The sequence below is a fragment of the Corvus hawaiiensis genome, chromosome 2 (genome assembly GCF_020740725.1).
Source record: "Corvus hawaiiensis isolate bCorHaw1 chromosome 2, bCorHaw1.pri.cur, whole genome shotgun sequence".
Taxonomy (NCBI): domain Eukaryota; kingdom Metazoa; phylum Chordata; class Aves; order Passeriformes; family Corvidae; genus Corvus; species Corvus hawaiiensis.
Genome location: NC_063214.1, coordinates 83696180 through 83714002, shown reverse-complemented (window position 1 = coordinate 83714002; position 17823 = coordinate 83696180). Strand labels below are relative to the sequence as shown.

The 17823-nt window shown below is 40.5% G+C and overlaps 1 protein-coding gene across 2 annotated transcripts in view; it reads left to right on the top strand.

Moving 5' to 3' along the window:
* GGACT (gamma-glutamylamine cyclotransferase) overlaps nt 1-17823 on the top strand; it is a 28198-nt gene continuing 10375 nt past the window's right edge. Inside the window, exon 1 of one of the 2 annotated variants that reach the window (XM_048295881.1) lies at nt 1-96. The gene's annotated coding sequence lies outside the window, so the exon portion shown is untranslated. Of the gene's footprint in view, nt 97-4519; nt 4545-17823 lie in introns of those variants that run through there. The other variant, XM_048295882.1, reaches the window with a different exon arrangement.

Here is a 17823-nt window from a genome sequence, read left to right as displayed (position 1 = left end):
GCCGCCTATTCCCCGGAGAGGCGCCCTGGGACGGGTAGAAGGCGAAGGCCGCAGGCAGGAACGGAGGCGCGGAGGCGGCGGCAGCAGCGCTGGCGAGTGAGTGCCCTGGAGAGCGCCGGACAGAGCGGGGCGGGGCGGCGCGGCGCGGTCCGGTCCGCCCTCGCCACACGTGATGCCGCGGGGAAGGGCTGAAGGGATACGGAGGTGCCGGCACGGGCTGCGGGAGGGCCGGCGGCGGCCAGGGGCTCCGCTGGCGGTGCGGCACTGTGGGCAGCACCCTGCGGCCGCGGGCCGCGCTCCCAAAGCCACGTGGGAGCCCGCGCGGCCCTGCCCTGCCCTGCCCTGCCCTGCTCTGCCCTGCCCTGCCCTGCCCTGCCGGCGGCGGGGGAACCGGCGGGCGGCCCAGGGCTCCCGGCTGGGGCATGGTTGCCCGTGGGACAAGGGCGCAGCTCCGCCTCAATGTGCGAGGGGCGGCCCGTCGGTGTTACAGCCGAGTGCAGGGAGAGCTGTGCCTGGCGCTGGACCGGCCAAGGGGGTGATCACCTTTGTTCTCCAGGTGCTCAAGCGCATCCTCCAAGCAGAAGTGTACATTATGATCCAAATACTCCTTCTAGTAACATACCTTTCCCCTTGTAATGGGTTAGTGACGTGTACTTGAAGAGCTAATACCTAAATTAGAGGGAAAAGAGAAAGGAAAGGAAATAGTTCAGGTATCATAGATGCAGAGTTTAGCGGAAGGTGCCCCTGCCCACGGCAGGGGTTAAAAATAGATGATTTAAGGTTACAAGATACCGTTTCGAAGCACTTACCTTTTGCCTGCATTGCTTGACCAGAATGTTTGGGGGGGCTTTTTTTTTTAATCCTCCTCGGCATTTCATTTTGCTATACTTTCGTCTCCCACCTTTTCTGTATCCTTTTCCATTATAGAGTTACATAAGTCTCTTGGTTTTGGGTTAAGGTTCATTTAGTTACATCTGTGTTAATTCCAGGCAATTAACTTCCTCATTTTTTGCTCCAGGAATTTTTTAATTTGCTGCTTCTGTAATTTTTGCTGTGCTTTGAAAATATCGAGGTAGCAACTTCTGTAGAGCTTAACATACAGAGGCACAACTGTAAATACCTCCATGACCAAGTCGTTTCATGTAGAACTCTGAGGAGTGGACTTGTTTTATATACTCTAGTTTAAGCAGGCAGTCAACCTGGAAAAGCAATTTCTTGGCAATTAAAGTTGTTCATTGTGTGACAAAGGCCACTAAGAGAGGCTTTAAATTTCACATCTCTGAACAAAAAATGGGCAAATTTTCATCTCAGTTCTCCCTTCCTCTTGAGAAAAGCCTTAAAAACCTAGACTGTCTCTAAAGTATATTTATCTTTAGCTGGCATTCATCTCCTGCCCTCTCTCCATCATAGCTGTCAAAGTCATATAAACAGTAACATGTCTTGTTACCTAAGTGTAGAATAGCTTTCTCTTGCCATGGTTAAATAAAAGCTAAACAGAACATGTCTCTTTTACTGTCTGTCCCAAAACCTGAATTTTTAAGGATGTTACATGTTAAACAAAACGGAAAATGGCCTTTCCATGCATTGCTAATGTTTTTAAATCTGCACTCGACTGCCGACAAATATTAACTACTTGATATGTGCATCATACTTCATTTTCCTTGGGTTCTTGCAGCCTGTTTGCTCCTCACTTTCCAGATTAGCATGGTTTTCTGCCATCAGCTTAGCAAGCAAGTTTCTTTGTGCTTGTTCGTGAGTTTGTTTTGAGACCATTGGAATACTGAACAGAGCTTCGCTCCGTCACAGAAGAGAGTGTGTCGTGTTGTTGGTATGTGTCATGTCATGTACTCCTTACACCTTTTCTTTTCGGTGACTTTATACATGAGATTAGAGTTTTCTAGTGCTCATTTTCTCCTGTCATTCAGAGTGGAAATATTGCTTGGAGCACTTTATTTACAGCAGCATCTCCTTTCTTTCCTTTAGAAAGGCTCACCATGTCAGTTCATGCTTTCCTTGGCTGATATTTGACATGGAAATATAGGTGCCTCTGGAGAGTAGAGGGTACAAGCCAGGCCTGGTTTGCACCAGACATCCTGCTGTCTCTGCCACCCACTGTTCTGCTGAGCACAGCCTCTTCCCTTGGAAAGTGTCATCTAGCACTGGCTTTAGCCCTGCTCTGGGCTAAAGGGAGGCTGGGCTAGGTGACCTTCAAAGGTCCCATCCAACCAACATTCCTCCAAGTCTGTCTATACATTCTCTTAACTCTTAATAGTAACCCAACCCCCTATTTTAAAGGAAGTTTCCTCTTGAAAATTACTTTCGTCTGACTGCTCATGTAACCACGGTTTTTGCCAGTTCTCCTTCTCTTGTTCCTGTGGTTGTGCTTGTTCTTGGGGAACTTCAGGGAAATGGGGTTGTGTGACTGCCTGATCTACATTGTGACTGCACAAGTGTAGGTACAGGCACAAAGGTGTAGTCATGAGGGTGTTATGAAGTGACAAGAGTAAATTCCAGGGGTATGCTGTGGCATTTGCCTTCTGCTACTAGCTCTGGTATAATTTACTCTCGAATGGATTAGCCAAATTATTTTTCTGTGTAATCGTGAACACTATTAATAGTTATTGTTGGTAGAAGAAAAAGGCACTACATTTTACTATAGTTTTTGTCATTTCATTTTTGGAGCAATGCACTCTTCTATTCCTATTCAAGTCTTCTTATGTGTTTCTCACACTCTAAAAGTTCTTTGAGCTTGAACCTGGTCAAATAATTTTCGTAACTCTTTTGATTTAAGTAGAATTGAATGTGAAACTTGAATTACATTTTAAGTGACATGAACTGCTTAAGCAGAGAGCATGTGCTGTAACAACACATTTTCTATATGAACTGATGTTACCTTTTGTTTTCTCATCTTTCATAGATTTTTTGCAGTATTCTTACAGAAAGGGTAAGTATTACATAGATAATTGAGTAAGAGACAGGGAAAATGGATGAACCCAGTCATGTCATTGAGTTAGCAAATGTAATACCCTTTCCATTCAGTCTCTCTAAAGAGGATGTTTAATACCTTTTTTCTTTAGAAATTGAACTATTCAGGCAGTAGTTAATCACTGTTCTTAACCCAAAATCTGTAGCTATCCAGAATTTTCTGCTCTTTTTCGCTCCAAAGGTTTAATTGCATTTTATGGACCATGTCAGATACATCTCTCTTTTCCCCACTTCCAATTAATGTTAAAGAAGGACAGACTGTACCAGGATAATATCATGTCCTATTGATTTACCATTACGGTGTTGTTCAAGAATGGCCTTTACATTAAGATTCTTGGCCACCATGATTTCTTTAAGTGTGTCAGCTATTCGTTGTTAACATCTTGAGAAAACACATTCGGTATCACTGTCACTCCTGATTTTTCTGTTTTACAAGACACCTCTTTTCCTTTGGAATCACCTACATAACCACCTCTCTCTGTAGCGTTTCGACTGTAATTGCTCATGACCTTTACTAACAGCCAGAGTTACCACTGTATTGCTGACATTCTGACAGAAGTTCTTGGTCACATAGAATGGCTTTTTCTCATCCTTTCCCTCAAGCATTGCTTTTTTACCAGTGCTCTGGATTGCTAGTAACTGAAAGGGAGATCACCCTGCCTGTGCCAGGCTTCAGCTGTACGAGAGTATCTGTATTAGAACAATGCTGAAGTGGGAAAAATACTTGCTATCAAATAATACCAGAGTAACTGCAAGTCTCTTTATCTTCTTTCTCTCCCCTCATTTTGTCTAGCCTGATGCAGCCCACAACTTTTATCACAGTAAAATTCAGGTTGGAAGAGACCTGGGGAGTCACTCGTCCAACCTCCTTACTCAAAGCAGGGTCATCTGTGTGGCCAGACTGGGTTGCTCAGCATTTTATCCAATGTGTCTTGAAAACCTATAGAGATAGAGACTACACAATCCCTCTGGGCAGCTTGCTTCAATTTTTGTCTGTATCATCAGAACCTTTTTCCTTGAATCAAGTTGTGGCCTCTCTTATCTTGGTTTATAGCTATTGCTTTTTAACTCTGACATGCACTGCTGTGAAGAGCCTGGCTGTGTTTGCTGGACAACCTCCTCACAGGTATGGGAAGACTGCTATTAGGTAAATCGAAAGCCATCTCTTCTCAAGTTGAACAGGCTGTTTCCTGAGCTGCTTTTAACAAGGCAAGTACTGGCTGACTCTTGGCTCCAACAGCAATCAGGGTTGTAGCTTTCCTTTTAGTGAGGAAGCAGATGCAGATAGTAATTTCTCATCACGTGTCTAGAAGTCTTGCTGTTTACTTAGTATTCCACAAGTGTCTGGAATGTTTGTTGGCATTATGTTACTTTCTGGTAAAAGTATCATGCACAATTTCAGTAGTGCTTTGGAATGTTAGTATAAAAGACTTCTCCAAAATATTTTTTTACACCTGATCTGGACTCAAATCTTTTATATTTTATCTCTTGCATCTCTCCATATCTGGGCCTGTTCAGCCTCGGGAAGGGACATCTAAGAGAGGACCTCATCAATGTCCGTAAGTATTGAAGGGAGGGTGCCAAAAGGACGGAGCCAGGCGCTGCTCGGTGGTGCCCGGCAGTAGGACGAGAGGCAAAAGGCAGAGACTGATGCACAGGAACTTCCACCTAAACGTGAGGCAGAACTTCCTTACTGTGAAAGTGACAGAGCACTGGAACAGATTGACCAGAGAGGCTGTGGGGTCTCCCTCACTGGGGATACCTGAAAACTACCAGGTTGCAGTCCTGTAAAATGTGCCCTAGGATAACCCTCTTGAGCAGGGAGGTGAGACCTGGTAACCCACTGTGGTCCCTTCCAACTTCACTCATTCTTGATATCCTGGGTTTCAATCTGTACCTCTGCTGCCACCTTTGCATCTCAGGGACTAAATGTTGTCTACACATCTAGTGAAATATGTCAATGAATACATTTTGCCTGCTGGTGGGCAGGCCAGTTCGTGTACAGGACTTTCAATAACTAAGGTTTTATTGTTTCTGCTGGCACACAGTACTGATAAGAATCATGAGTTTGTACCTCAGCACTGCCCCCTTCTTTCATTTACTTTATTAGATGACACACTTGGCATTTGAAATGTGAGTTTCATATGTATTTCGTGACAAGAGGTGCAGCTCACATCTCTTTGCACCAGCTGGTGAAGCCTGAGTGACTAGATTCCGAACTGTAGGAAATTAAAGCAAGGTGAATGCTACCCTCTGGCTTATCAGAGGCTATTAATAGCATTCTTTCTGAATTCTTCTAATTGAACCCAAGAGTTTGTTGTTTAATTTGCACGTTAAACTAGGCTGGGGTATGGACACTGAATTTTACCACTAAAATCAGTATGTCATTATAATTGTCTGTGGACAATTCTATCCACTGCAAGTTCTGTAAACAACTGTTTCATTCTTGGTTGGATCTCAAAGTGTGTGAATTTCTCTAGAAATCAAAGGTAACAGGTTAGATTATTTCCTATCAGGAGTCCACATTTACAGTAATGCTGAAAGCTTGAAGGAAAATAGAAACAAACCAATTTTCTTCAAAACATTGCTGAGAAAAATGATCTTGGAAGTGAGGCTGTAAGTAGTGAGTGAGAAATAAGGGTCTTGTTCTGGTTTACTGTTGGAGGAATGGTGTTTGCAGTGGTTTTGAATGACAGGTAGACCCAGTGATGTCCTCCTGCATAACTCTTCCCTCCCTTTTGTGATGACATTCTTTTGGCCTCTGTTTTTATGTATTTTCCTGTACTCAAGGGATTACGAAAACTGTATGATGGCAATATGTGGAATGAGTGCTGGAACACGCACTCATTGTGGGTATTTACCCTACCCAGCTCATCTGGACTGAGATGACATTATCATATGATGAGGCAGCAGGTTCTTGTTAGTGTTTCAGCTTGAGGAAAAATGGGAATTCCTTCATGGGTTTTGTGAAAAGCTCATGGAAAAAGAGGAGAAATGTTAGGAGTCTAGAGACTAGAGACGGAGCTTAATAACATAAGCATCCCTAGTGACAAATTTAAGAGAAAATTGCTAGATTCCAATTTCTTTATCTTCAGGATCAGATTTAAGCTCACAATAGGACATGTTGAGAGTGAAACTCACCAGAATATGTGGGTGGAAGAACTGAAGACAACTGAAGAAAAGAGTTTTAAGCAATAGCGGTTGGGTGCAGATGATCAGATGAGAGATGAAAAAAATATATACTTGCAATGATTGTCAGCTGAGATGTGATGGACTTGGATTTACTGCCAGGAATAGAAGGAGGATAATAGGTATTAGAGTTCCTTATTCCCCTCATTGCATACCTGCACAGGTGCTCAAGGGAAACTGTGGCTTGAAGAACACCTTAGGCCCAAACTTATTTCTGGCAAAATAAGAACTCTGAAGAGGATGGGACAAGCCTACAGAGGCTAGGAAAGTGAGGGGAAAAGATTACTAGAAATTACTGTGTAGAAAACAGAATCTCTGAATGAATGTCATCTTTCAGATATGTTTGAGTGCGTATCAATTGCTATTGATTATCTTTGAGGCAGTTTTTAGTGAAGCCATCAAAACTTAGATTTTCTGTAGCATGAGTAAGTAGGAGTCTGAGTTCAGTGTTCCAGAGCATTTTCACTGAGAGAGATGGAGTACAGCACATGTACGGAGTGTGGCATCATGTACTGTGAAGCAGTGCTTCGTAAGTCAGGTGCTGTTTGTGAGGTGTGGAGATCATTCTTGCTAAGTATTAGGCTGGGATGTGGGCATAGGAAAATAAATTAAATTTAGATGAGATTGCACTGAGCCTGCACTATATTACTAAAAGGTATAAATAACTGAGACACTATATGAATGGAGAGGAATGTTTTAACACAGTTTATGAAGTGGAGCCCCAGGCTTGATTTTGCCTTAGCTGAAAATTACATAGGGAATAAATCCCAGCAGGATGCTTACCATGCACGTACACATTTCACACATCAAACCACTAACCTGCTCCAAGGCTGCAGTCCTTTCTGTGATGTAGTTCAAATATACCTTCTATGAAGACTTTCAGAATATGAATCCAGCCACAGGCCAAATCTTACTGAAGCTTTCTAAAGCTCATTTCAAACATGGTAAGTAACACAAAGTTACTTACTTAGGAACTGTCTGGTTGCGGAGAGTGCCCAAAGGGAAGGTGATATGAAGGGCTCAGAAAGAAGAATCTCTGCCTTCTGTGGACTCTGTAGATAGAAACAGTTCTCTTAACTATTATCTCTAGCAGGGGTCAAATTCAAGAGAGAGTGAACATAAAAGAAAATCAACATTTAAGAGATTTAAATTATATTACAGGTTAATAATGTATTTGTTTTGATTAAACTGTCCTAAGGCAGTGGGCCTTATTTTGTGATTTGGGTTCCAGGCATAATAAATGTCTCAATAATGTGAATATGTATGTGGTTATGGGAAGCTTCAGGAGACCTGCTTAACAGAAACAAAACATCTTTGAGAAGACAAGCTGGTGAGCAGAGAAAGAAAAGGATTTGATAGTGGTTTTTTCATCTTTCTAGTATGAGGCTCCTTACTGCAATATACTGATGGGCTGGTTATTCCTCTCCCTCCTCTTCTTGTTTATATTTACCTTTATTTATCTTGTCAAAATATCAAGAAATTTAGGTCAAAATATATCTGGATCCATCTGTTCATCTAGTCTGTTCTTTTTACTGCTAGTAGTTATTATATCTTTTAATTAAGTATGCTTAGTGACAGTTTACTATATTAATAGAGGGCATCAAGTATCTTTAATATTATACAGGATGAACTTAAAATTTTGCCTCCTAATTTCTGTATAGCAAAACAATGATTTAATCTCTTTAATTTGTCAGATTGTAGTCTATATGTTTTATCTGTAATTTCGGCTTCAGTATTGGTTTAGGTGGAAACTCAAATCAGGCTCTGTATTCTAGCCGTCTTTAGCAGAGGTTTATTATTATTGCAGTCTTATTGTGAACACAGGAAGTGTTTCTTCATTGACATGATGATCCATTTCAGTTTTGAATTTTGTTAACTGTAGTTATTCTTTTGATATAATAACTTTGTGTTCTCAATCTTACAACAGAGTGAGAAAATTATTAAGTCCACAACTGACCTTCCAATTCTAGGTTTGTCCAACATTTTGATTGGTTTTGGGGCGCTTTTTTGGAGAGATTTTGAGATTGACCGTCAGTGTTGTTGCAACCAGATTTTAAGCAGGGTCTGGAGACCTTGGAGAGGGTGCAGCAGACACCAGACCTGGTAGGTGGGATACTAGAAGGAAGGAACAGATGATACTGCCTTTAGGATAATTTGTCTTTCATGACCCTGCTGCCACATCAGGTAATTTGGTTTGACATTAGATGGGTCAAAACTTAATCTATTGGGCTAATTTTTGAGATAATACATGGGATGGATTATTTGTTTGACATCTGCCCCACCCCTCTGTGGTTCTCTATGCCAGCTCATAAACCATCAGCACAACTACATTATCAGCTGGATTTTTACTTTAGGTAGTAGTGATGCTTTGGGAGTTTAATTAGGGAAAAGTGTTAGGATATATTTTCAGTGTAAGTGGAGCAGTCACTCTTTAAGATTGATGATTTTTATCTCTTAATGGGAATAAACTCCCCAGTGGTCATCTACTTTTGTGATCTGTAAACACTCTGCAGTATTAACAGCACCACACAACTTTACTGTTTACTTAGACAGCTCTGCTTGGATCCCAGCTCTCATTATTTCTGTGTTGTGGGCAAAGCTGCTGCAGGTGCAACTTCTGTAGCATCTAAGCTACCACAATACTATCACTTAGCTATCTAAGAAACATGTACTAACATTGTTCTTTTTGTTAAAACCTGTGACACTGCTGTGGATTATGCTCATATGCATGTGCAGCAATTTACCTGTGAATCGCACATGCAGTGGGTGAACGTGTGTGTAAGATTGTTTACTGTATGTCTAGAAAAAAAGCAGTGTATCTTACCTACAGTTGCCACATCAGCAGCTTAGAGGAAAACTACACGAGGGTATAGATTTTTAATGGCTCCATATCAAAGTGATGTATCTCACCAGCATGCTACCAATAGAACAAATAAAACCTATATGCCTATAAGCAAAATATAATTTATATTTTTAAAATCTTTATTAAATAGTTATTTTAGAATTACTTGGGATTAAAAGGTCTCATATCTGTGATCTTAAAACAGGTTTTGAGAAGAAAAATAGACACAACCAGGAGAAGGGTTATTTTGTAGATTCAGATTTATAGTGGCCTTTATGTACAGTATGTAAACCAGGATGGCTGTCTTGGAAGCCTGAAGGGCACAAGTGTGCGTAGCTTTCAGCCTGGGGACCAGAAGTTTCAGAGTGGGAATGGTACCAGTGAGCTTTGCACCTGATCTTGAGGCCATGGTGTCAGAGGCTTTGGTTGTCCTTGCACTTTGCCTTCTTTCAGTGCTTTTATCAGGCAAAGATGTACAGCTGGGCTGGCACTGCTCCGCATTTGAGCCAGTCATACCCCTGCCTGTGCCAGACCCAGCTGCAGGACTAACAACAGTCTTTGACCTGTCTGAGTTCAAGAAGCATTTGGGCAAAGCTCTCAGGCGCATGGTGTGATTCTTGGGGCATCCTGTGCAGGGCCAGGAGTTGGATTCAAGGATCCTGATCAGCCCCTTCCAACTCAGCATATTCTATGATTCTGTGATCTCCGAGGAAGTAGAAAACTTAGATTCATGCCCTCTGTCCAGAGGGCTCTAACCCGTGTCCCATTTGGTCTTGCTTGGCCTTTTGAAGCTAGATCACAGTGCAGAAAGCGATGCAAGATTCATGGGATCAGAAAGTGCTCAGTGTAGCACCTCAGGATTATATCTCTGTGTGTGTTTGGGAAGCACTACATGGAGTAAGAATGGGTGGGAATCCAACATTTCATTTGCTTTTCAGGGTTATTACTATTTGGGAAAGTAAATCTAAAAATTCAAATAAGTGCATAATGTACCATCTTTAAAGACGCAGGGAGTGGGATCTAGACTAGAAACCTCTCCTTAAGGTAGTGGGAATTTAATGACCAGACTTCAGAATCAGTCTCTTGCAGTCTCCATGAGTCCAGTGTTCCTTTCCATGCATAGCATATGAATCAAACTGCCTTTTATGTTTACTTTTAAAGGAGAGCTAAGAGATTGTCCCATCTAGTTCCTTGGCAAAAGGCAAGTTTGGCAGCAGCAGTGTTATTTCTGATAGATGTTTGCTGTCTTGCTGCTGAGGATAGACAGCAAAGGATTCCTAACCTTCCTAGATACCTACGCTCTTCCTAGGCACCCAGCTTATCAGGAGTTGGATAGTCTTTCTAATGGCCATCTTTGGAATTTGAGCTTACTGGATCTTCTGTCAAAGTAGATGTGGAAGAAGCTTACAGCCTTTTTCTCTTCCAGTATGCTTTCATATTCTTAAAGGCAGGACCCTGTTTTCTCTAAAAGAAGTGATCACAGTGCAGGCTCTTCATTTTTGTTGTTTTCTTCTATAGATTTTGGCTTCCTGACTTGTGATTGCTCTCTGCAGCTGATCACAGTTCTTTACATGCAGTGCTCAAAGCTGGGCATACTACTCAATTTCTGGCTGGATTAGAGCAGGGTATTTTTTCCAGCCCTACCAAATTGTTTACTCATGTTGAGTTCATGATCATTGTAACTGTCAAATTTCTTTCTGCAGAAGTGCTGTTACACTGGTCTTTCCCCAGATTTTGTTTATGCAGTTGATTATTCCTGGCTTAATCTTAGAACTGTGTTCTGGCCTTACCTGAACAGCTGCTGCAGAGCAGCAATTGTGCAGGGGCTTGTGACTGCCACATTAGCCTTGAGCACAGCCCTGGGAGTCAGGGTGTTACCTGCATCTTTCACATCATTCAGCATTTTCATTACTGGTGCTTCGGTGCTGCTGGAACGACCATAACAAACTCTGAGCATATGTCCAGTTTGAGATGAACCTCTGATAAATATTAACTAGTCTTTCCAACAGTTTGGGGTTGGTTGGGGTTTTTTTTTGTCTAAATACCAACAGTTCTTGTTAAGTCATGTTTTTCTGGCTTGCTTTTGGGAATATCGTGAGTGATATCAGTGTCAAAAGTTCAAAATCAGTGCCAAGGTCAAGACTAAGTACCTAGTATGGATCAAAACAGATGATTTCTTTTCAGTGCCTGCACATCTTACAAGGGATAGAGATGGGAAACTGCCTCTGTGCGCATTCTAAATATTAGTTTTATTACTAAAAGGTCTTCTTTCTTCTATAGGAACTGACTTTGGAAATAGTGGGTATCTCCATCCAAGTGGTGTCCCCTAGGTCTGCCTGGGCACTCTTGCTCGTCAGCTTCACCCTCTCACTGAGGAGGTGGAGGACACATCAGGCCACTCTGCTGAGCAGCTCCAGATAAACCTTTGTGACCTGTGTATCACTTTACCAGTTGTCCTTCTTACATGCTGCTGTGCATGTAAGCTTATTCTGAGTCAGTGACCACTGAATACATGTATCTTTTGGGAGAAAAGGGTCCTCTAAAACTTTTTTTATTTTTTTATTTTTTCCCTTTCTAAAAGGGATAAGGGGCTAGGGAGTCCTAAAATAATTGATACCTTGTTTTACAGAAATCTACTGGTGTTTGATTTGGGGTTTGGTGTTGGGTTTTTTTTGTTGTTTTGGGGGGGTTTTGTTCTGAAATGCTGAAGAGAACAAGTGGTGGTGTTATAATAAAACCTGCATGTAAAACCTGTCTAACTCGGTTAACCCACCAGACTTAAGCTGCCTCTTTTAAAAATTACTAATTTATGTTAACATCTGTTTAAATCAAGCATTTTTCTTAATGACTTGCATCCCTTTTCTCAGGCTAAAGATTTTTTCCTGTTTTCCGTGATTATTTTATTCTTTATATGGGTTGATGTTATTTGATACCATTATTCAAGGTTGTATTGCTTGCCTATCTTCCTTTTAGGGGATTTGGAAGTCTGTTATCAAAAAGGTGAACCCACAGATCAGTTTAGAGGTAGTAAATGCCTTGCAGGCACAAAGGAATCTCCTCCAAACATTGTCTATGGATCCTAGATAGGCACTCACCTGAAAATAATTCCTGTATCAGGGTTAGCCTTTCTGTTCTACCTTTAAAATCCACAGTGACTGCACTAAAACCTGCAAACTTGTACCTATGGAAGTGCTTCTATCTTAACTGAAAAACTATTGAAAGACAATATGACTTTTGGAAAGTCTGCTGCAGGAAATGCATGCATAATTAGTGGAAGGGAAGTGTCAGTCTGAGTATGTTTTTACAAAATTAATTATAAATACCTTGATTACATCTTCCTTTGTTTTTGTTACAGAATTTTCTGCCAAAATAGAGACTCTTAAACCTTTTGATTCTGAAATACTGCATTTGCATGTTATAATACAGTATTTTCTCTCTTTCTTGTATCACAAGCTTAGGACTTTTTTTTTCCTGAGAGTTCAGGATTCTTTCACTTATTTATTTGAAATGCTATATTAAAAGAAAAACATAACACAAATCTTACACCAGTTAATCTAACTGCCAGCCATAACTCCATTTGGGCTTTGGAAAAAGCATCAAAAGCTGAGAAAGTTTTCATTCTCTTATGCCCATTATCTAAAGATTAGAGCAAATAAATGCATGTACTTTCTCATTAAAAAAAGTACAGGGTCACCAGTTATGACTCTTTTCATTTTCCTTTAATTTGTCAATTTTTTTATTGGCTCTATTTTGCTGATAGACGGGAAAGAACTGAAATTAATTAAATCTTCTTTGATATTTAACTTTTTATTTAGTGTCTTGGGAATCCAAGGAGCTCCAAGCAATAATCAATCAAAATTTCTCCCCTCTGTCTATTCTCAGTGGAACTGTAATAATAACCAATTAATACAGCCCTAGACTGGACAGAAGGGTGGTGATTAGCCCCTACAAAAATTGATTTCAATTAGCAGAATTCTGGTGTAGCAGAAACCACCATTTAAAGCCTTTTTGCAAAAAAAGGTTTAGGATTTAGCTTGCTCGAAATACTGAAATACAGCAAAATTTTCACTTCATTCAGGCCTTTTTTGACCTTGTCTAAGGGATGAAGGCTTTTAGACACCTTGAGCCTCATTTTTAAAATGACCTGCCATGGTCAGTTAACTGATAATGTATCAATTAACTTAAAAAGTATTGTGTGTGCATTGCTGGCCATAATTTTCTGTGGTTCCACTTCCTTTGAAGTATTGCTGCCCTAAAATCAAAGCACACATGCACACCACTGCAGAGTGTTTCAGAAATATACGGTGTTATTCTGGTGACACCAGGTGTTGAAAGTAAAAAATGTAATGCGTTATGTATTCAGAAGCATGCCTTTACTAATTGATAGTTACTGTGGGGTAAATGGTAGCTAGTGAGGGTTTGTAATTTGACAATAATTTATCTATTTTGAAAGAAATGTTCATGTACTGAAAGTCAGAAGTTATTTGATCATTACCTGTCGTTTTAAGTCATATCAAAAAGACAAAATTAAATCGTCGTATGGTTTCTCTTCTTTCTGTGTGTTAAGTAATATACTGTTTCTTGATTTACATGTGGCTCTCTAATTATATTATTTAATTTTTCCTCAGTTAATTAGCATCACTAAGTGAGTGTTTGCTTAAGGAATGCAAAAGTGAAATTAACTGAGATTTCCAGATGTCCCTAGATACTGTCAAGTCTGGGAGAAATGCTGTTCAGAATAATATTATTCCTGTGTGTGGGCATTGGGAGTTGCCCAAGTCGGCAGTACTGCACAGTGTTTGGGTGGGGAGAGTGGTGCTGGGAGGGCAGTGATTGATTTGTTCAAGAGCTGAAATGTAACTTTCTGTGGCCAAGTTGGACTAATAAGTTATTTCATAATGTTTTGTGCATTTTCAGTATTGTGTGAAAAATGCTTATCCTTAATATTTTTCAGGTAGCATTATTTTAACTCCAAAAATATGATATTTGGTTAATCTGTAAAATCGTCCCTTCTTATTTCAGCTTTCACTGTCAAATGCATTTGATGTGAGGGTGTACCAGTGTTCATCCAGAACTACTTCTTGAAACTCCCAGGCTGTATTTGCTATAAGCCAAGACCTTTCAGTGGAAGCAGACTGTTTTTAAAGGGTGGTGCCGATGGTATTTACTGGAGGCTGTTCTCTTTAGTTGTGGCTTAAAAATAAATTTTAAGTGGTGCTTGTAAATTTATTTTAGTAGGAGCAAAGTTGCTGACAGGAAGAGCAGTTGTATCAGCTTGTGCTGAGATGTGTGTGTTGAAAATGTCTGCTGATCCCAGTACAAGAGGAAACTTTTCACTTAGAAGGATAGAGAAGTCTTGGGACTTGCTGTTCCTGTCCTACTTAACCTGTTCACTCACACTGAAATTTGAAAAAGAAAAGCTTGAGGAAGTGAATTGGAGGATATTCTATGTACTACTGGATATTTGGGACCTGTTTGGAAAGGTGGGATCCCAATAAAATAGCAGCAGGTGTGAATTGTTTTCTTATTTCCACAGCATACCCTGAGAAAGCAGGAATATAGTGAACCATTGTCATTTCTGCCTCATGTCCCACGGCATGGACAGGGGACAATGGCACTTTCCCTTCCCATGCTGAGATCTGTGCATCCCCTTTGGTCTGCTCTGTTGACAGCTAATGTAGCCAGTTTAGCCATCCTCTTTTCTCAGAATTTTGGCCCATATTTGGGGTGTGCAAGGAGGCTGTTGTGGGGACATACTAAAGCTAGTCAGAGGATATGCTAATTTATAATTGAGGCTTAATCACCTTTGCTTGGGACCTGCTCCAGTCCTAAACTGGCTACATCTTAAGATGTAGCTTGAGGAGTTCAGAACATTTTATATTGTAATATTGCCTAATTCATGCCGCTGTTCTCAGCACAAAGTCTAGATTGATGGATAGGTGTAGTTGGACACTCTCCTAGATATTTCAATGCCTTAAGGTATGTGAGTTTCCTCTGATGTGCACACAAAGTAACTTGGAAGACTTATGTCTCCAGAATGCTGATTTTTATTTTAAAAAATGTTTAAGAGTTCTTTTCAGCTGCCTATATGCTGTCATGATGCAGAAACGTATCACAGATGGAAACCACCTGGTTTGTAGAAGTAAAATCCTTCCCAAAAGCCATTAGAGTGTGTCCAGAGAAGGGTGACCAGGGTGGTGAAAGGCCTCAAGGGCAAGACTTACAAGGAGTGGCTGAGGTCACTTGGCTTGTTCAGCTTGGAGAAGAGGAGGCTGAGGGGGGACCTCATCACAGCCAACAGCTTCCTCAAGGGGGGCAGTGGAAGGCAGGTGCTGATCTCCTCTCTGGTGACCAGAGATAGGATACAAGGAAATGGGATGAAGCAGGGGAAGTTCAGATTGGACATTAGAAAAAGGTTCTTCACTGAGAGGATGACTGGTCACTGGAACAGGGTCCCCAGGGAAGTGGTCATGGCACCAAGCCTGTCAGAGATCGAGGAGAGCCTGGGCAACGATGCTTGTCACATGGGTTAGCTTTAGGCAGTCCTGTGAGGAGCAGGGTTTTGGACTTCATGGTTCTTATGTGTCCATTCCAACTTGAGAGATTCTGATTCTTTTATTGCCTTCAAATGATGAGTCCCCAGAAGCTTGTGTCTGTGGTCCGTCCCCAAGCATATGTTCTTACACTATTATTAAAAGCCATCTTACTTCAATTACACAGTTCTTAGGCCATCTCATATGGCTGTAGCATGAACTGATGCTCTTCTGGATACATCACACAGATGTGGTAGGCACACAGCTACTTGCTGTAGTAAGATTACTAAGAAATAACACTGATTCCTGAGGAATATGACTGGTAAATTTTGTCTGTGCTTATTACTTCTTATTTTAATATAGTCCGTTCTAATCTTCCCTTAACTTACTCTTTGTTCATAGACAGTTCTTCCATGTGACTTGGTCTGGAGCTATTTTCACTGCTTATTAAATAATGGACTCCATGTCCACTGCATTATCCTTGTCAGAGGTTGTTTAATGACACTGGCCTGGCTTTTTTGCATTCAGAACCACATTGCATATTACTCCCCTTCTCATTTACTTCCAGTACTTAATTCTGTTCTTCTTTCTTTATCAAGTTACTAACAGAAATTCTTTCTCAAAGGTCACTGAAGAGAGGCTGCATGTATAAAGCTATTTTCATTTCTGTAAATATTTTATTTGTAAATAATTGACTCATATAACTTAAGAGGAATATTATGTAATGTCTTCCTGTTACAGCCTTACCCCTGCTATAAGATGCCCTTCATTAAAGCTTCCTTCTAGGCATTCTGGACACTGGCAAGGAGACCTTGAATTAGCGTACATTCTACATGTCATCATAAAACCAAAATAGCTTTTATCTGCAATTGCAAATGTATATGTAGAGATAGGGAATTATTTCCATCAGTAATTCTTGTGAGACTCTTGGGGCTCCAGGAGAAGATTTAAGGGCTTGTGTAACCTTTTCAGTAAATACAGACTTTACAGACCTGTGTTAAATTTTGCATTAGACTACAGAACCTGTTTCTGCATCAGAGACCAAATCACTCTTTACCGAAATGTAAACATTTAATTCCACACATCCCTTATAGGACACATACAAGTTGGAGATTTCTTGTCTTCCTATCTTTGACTCTACGAGGCAGGAGGATATTTGAGAGTTTGGTCAGTACGTTTTCTGGATTTGAAAGCAATTACTCCAGTGCCTCACTAAGTGCAATTTCAGGCTTCTTTGGATGTCCTCAGAATATGTATTTGTTTCTTTTGTGTAGAAGATAGGAGGCCAGTAAATGTATTTACTTTGGGATAAGGATGCATTCTCTGTTGCTGAAAAAGGATGTGATCTGTGTTTCAGACTTCATTGCAGGAATTTGCAAGTCATTCTTAGCAAAAATCAAGACCAGGACAGTTGAAATAACTCATTAACTCTCTTTTCATGATGATCTGTGACTTACTTGTTCTGCAGTAAACTTGTTACTAATTTCTAAAGAGAAGTGATATGCCTCAGTGGGATTGAAGTTAATTATATACATCTGTTCATGGTTCTTTGTAGTTTTGATTTGATGTCCTATTTTAGTTTGTATTTTCTTGCCTTTTCTTATATTAGAAAATGGTGGAAGAGATACATTGCTGAGATATGGATTGAGTTTTTATTTCTGACTTGTATTAAGCTGAAATTCACTTTAAAAATCTTTTTTTAAAATAAAACTACCCACGTAGCTTATCAGTGTAACATTTGCATATACATTTAATAAGTAAGACAAATAACTGTAGTGAATTAGAATAGAATTACAAAATCACCTAGTTCGGAAAAAGACCTTTAAGATTGAGTCCAGCTATTAACCCAGCACTGCCAACTCCATCGCTAAACCATATCCCTGAGCACACATCTGCATGTCTTTTAAATACCTCCAGGGATGGTGACTCCTCCAGTTGAGTGACCAGTCAACTGGTCACTGTGGACACCTCCAGTGACCCTCCAGCCTGTTGAGCTGATTTATTTTGTTACCAGTATGTCCCATGTTAGGTATTATGCTTTTCCACGAATTTGATTCATAGACTAAAAGGATGGTATAAGCCTTTCTTCTTAAAAAAAAAAAAGCGCTCCACTTTTGCTTCTATGCACCTTTAGTAACCTCAGCTGTGGTCCTCTAAATGTGAAGGAGGGCCTCTCCTCCTTCCATTGCTACCTAGTGGCATATATAGAAATAAAAAAGCACTACTGTTAGTGTAACTGCTGTGTGTATAGATATGCTTTATTGTCCACTACTC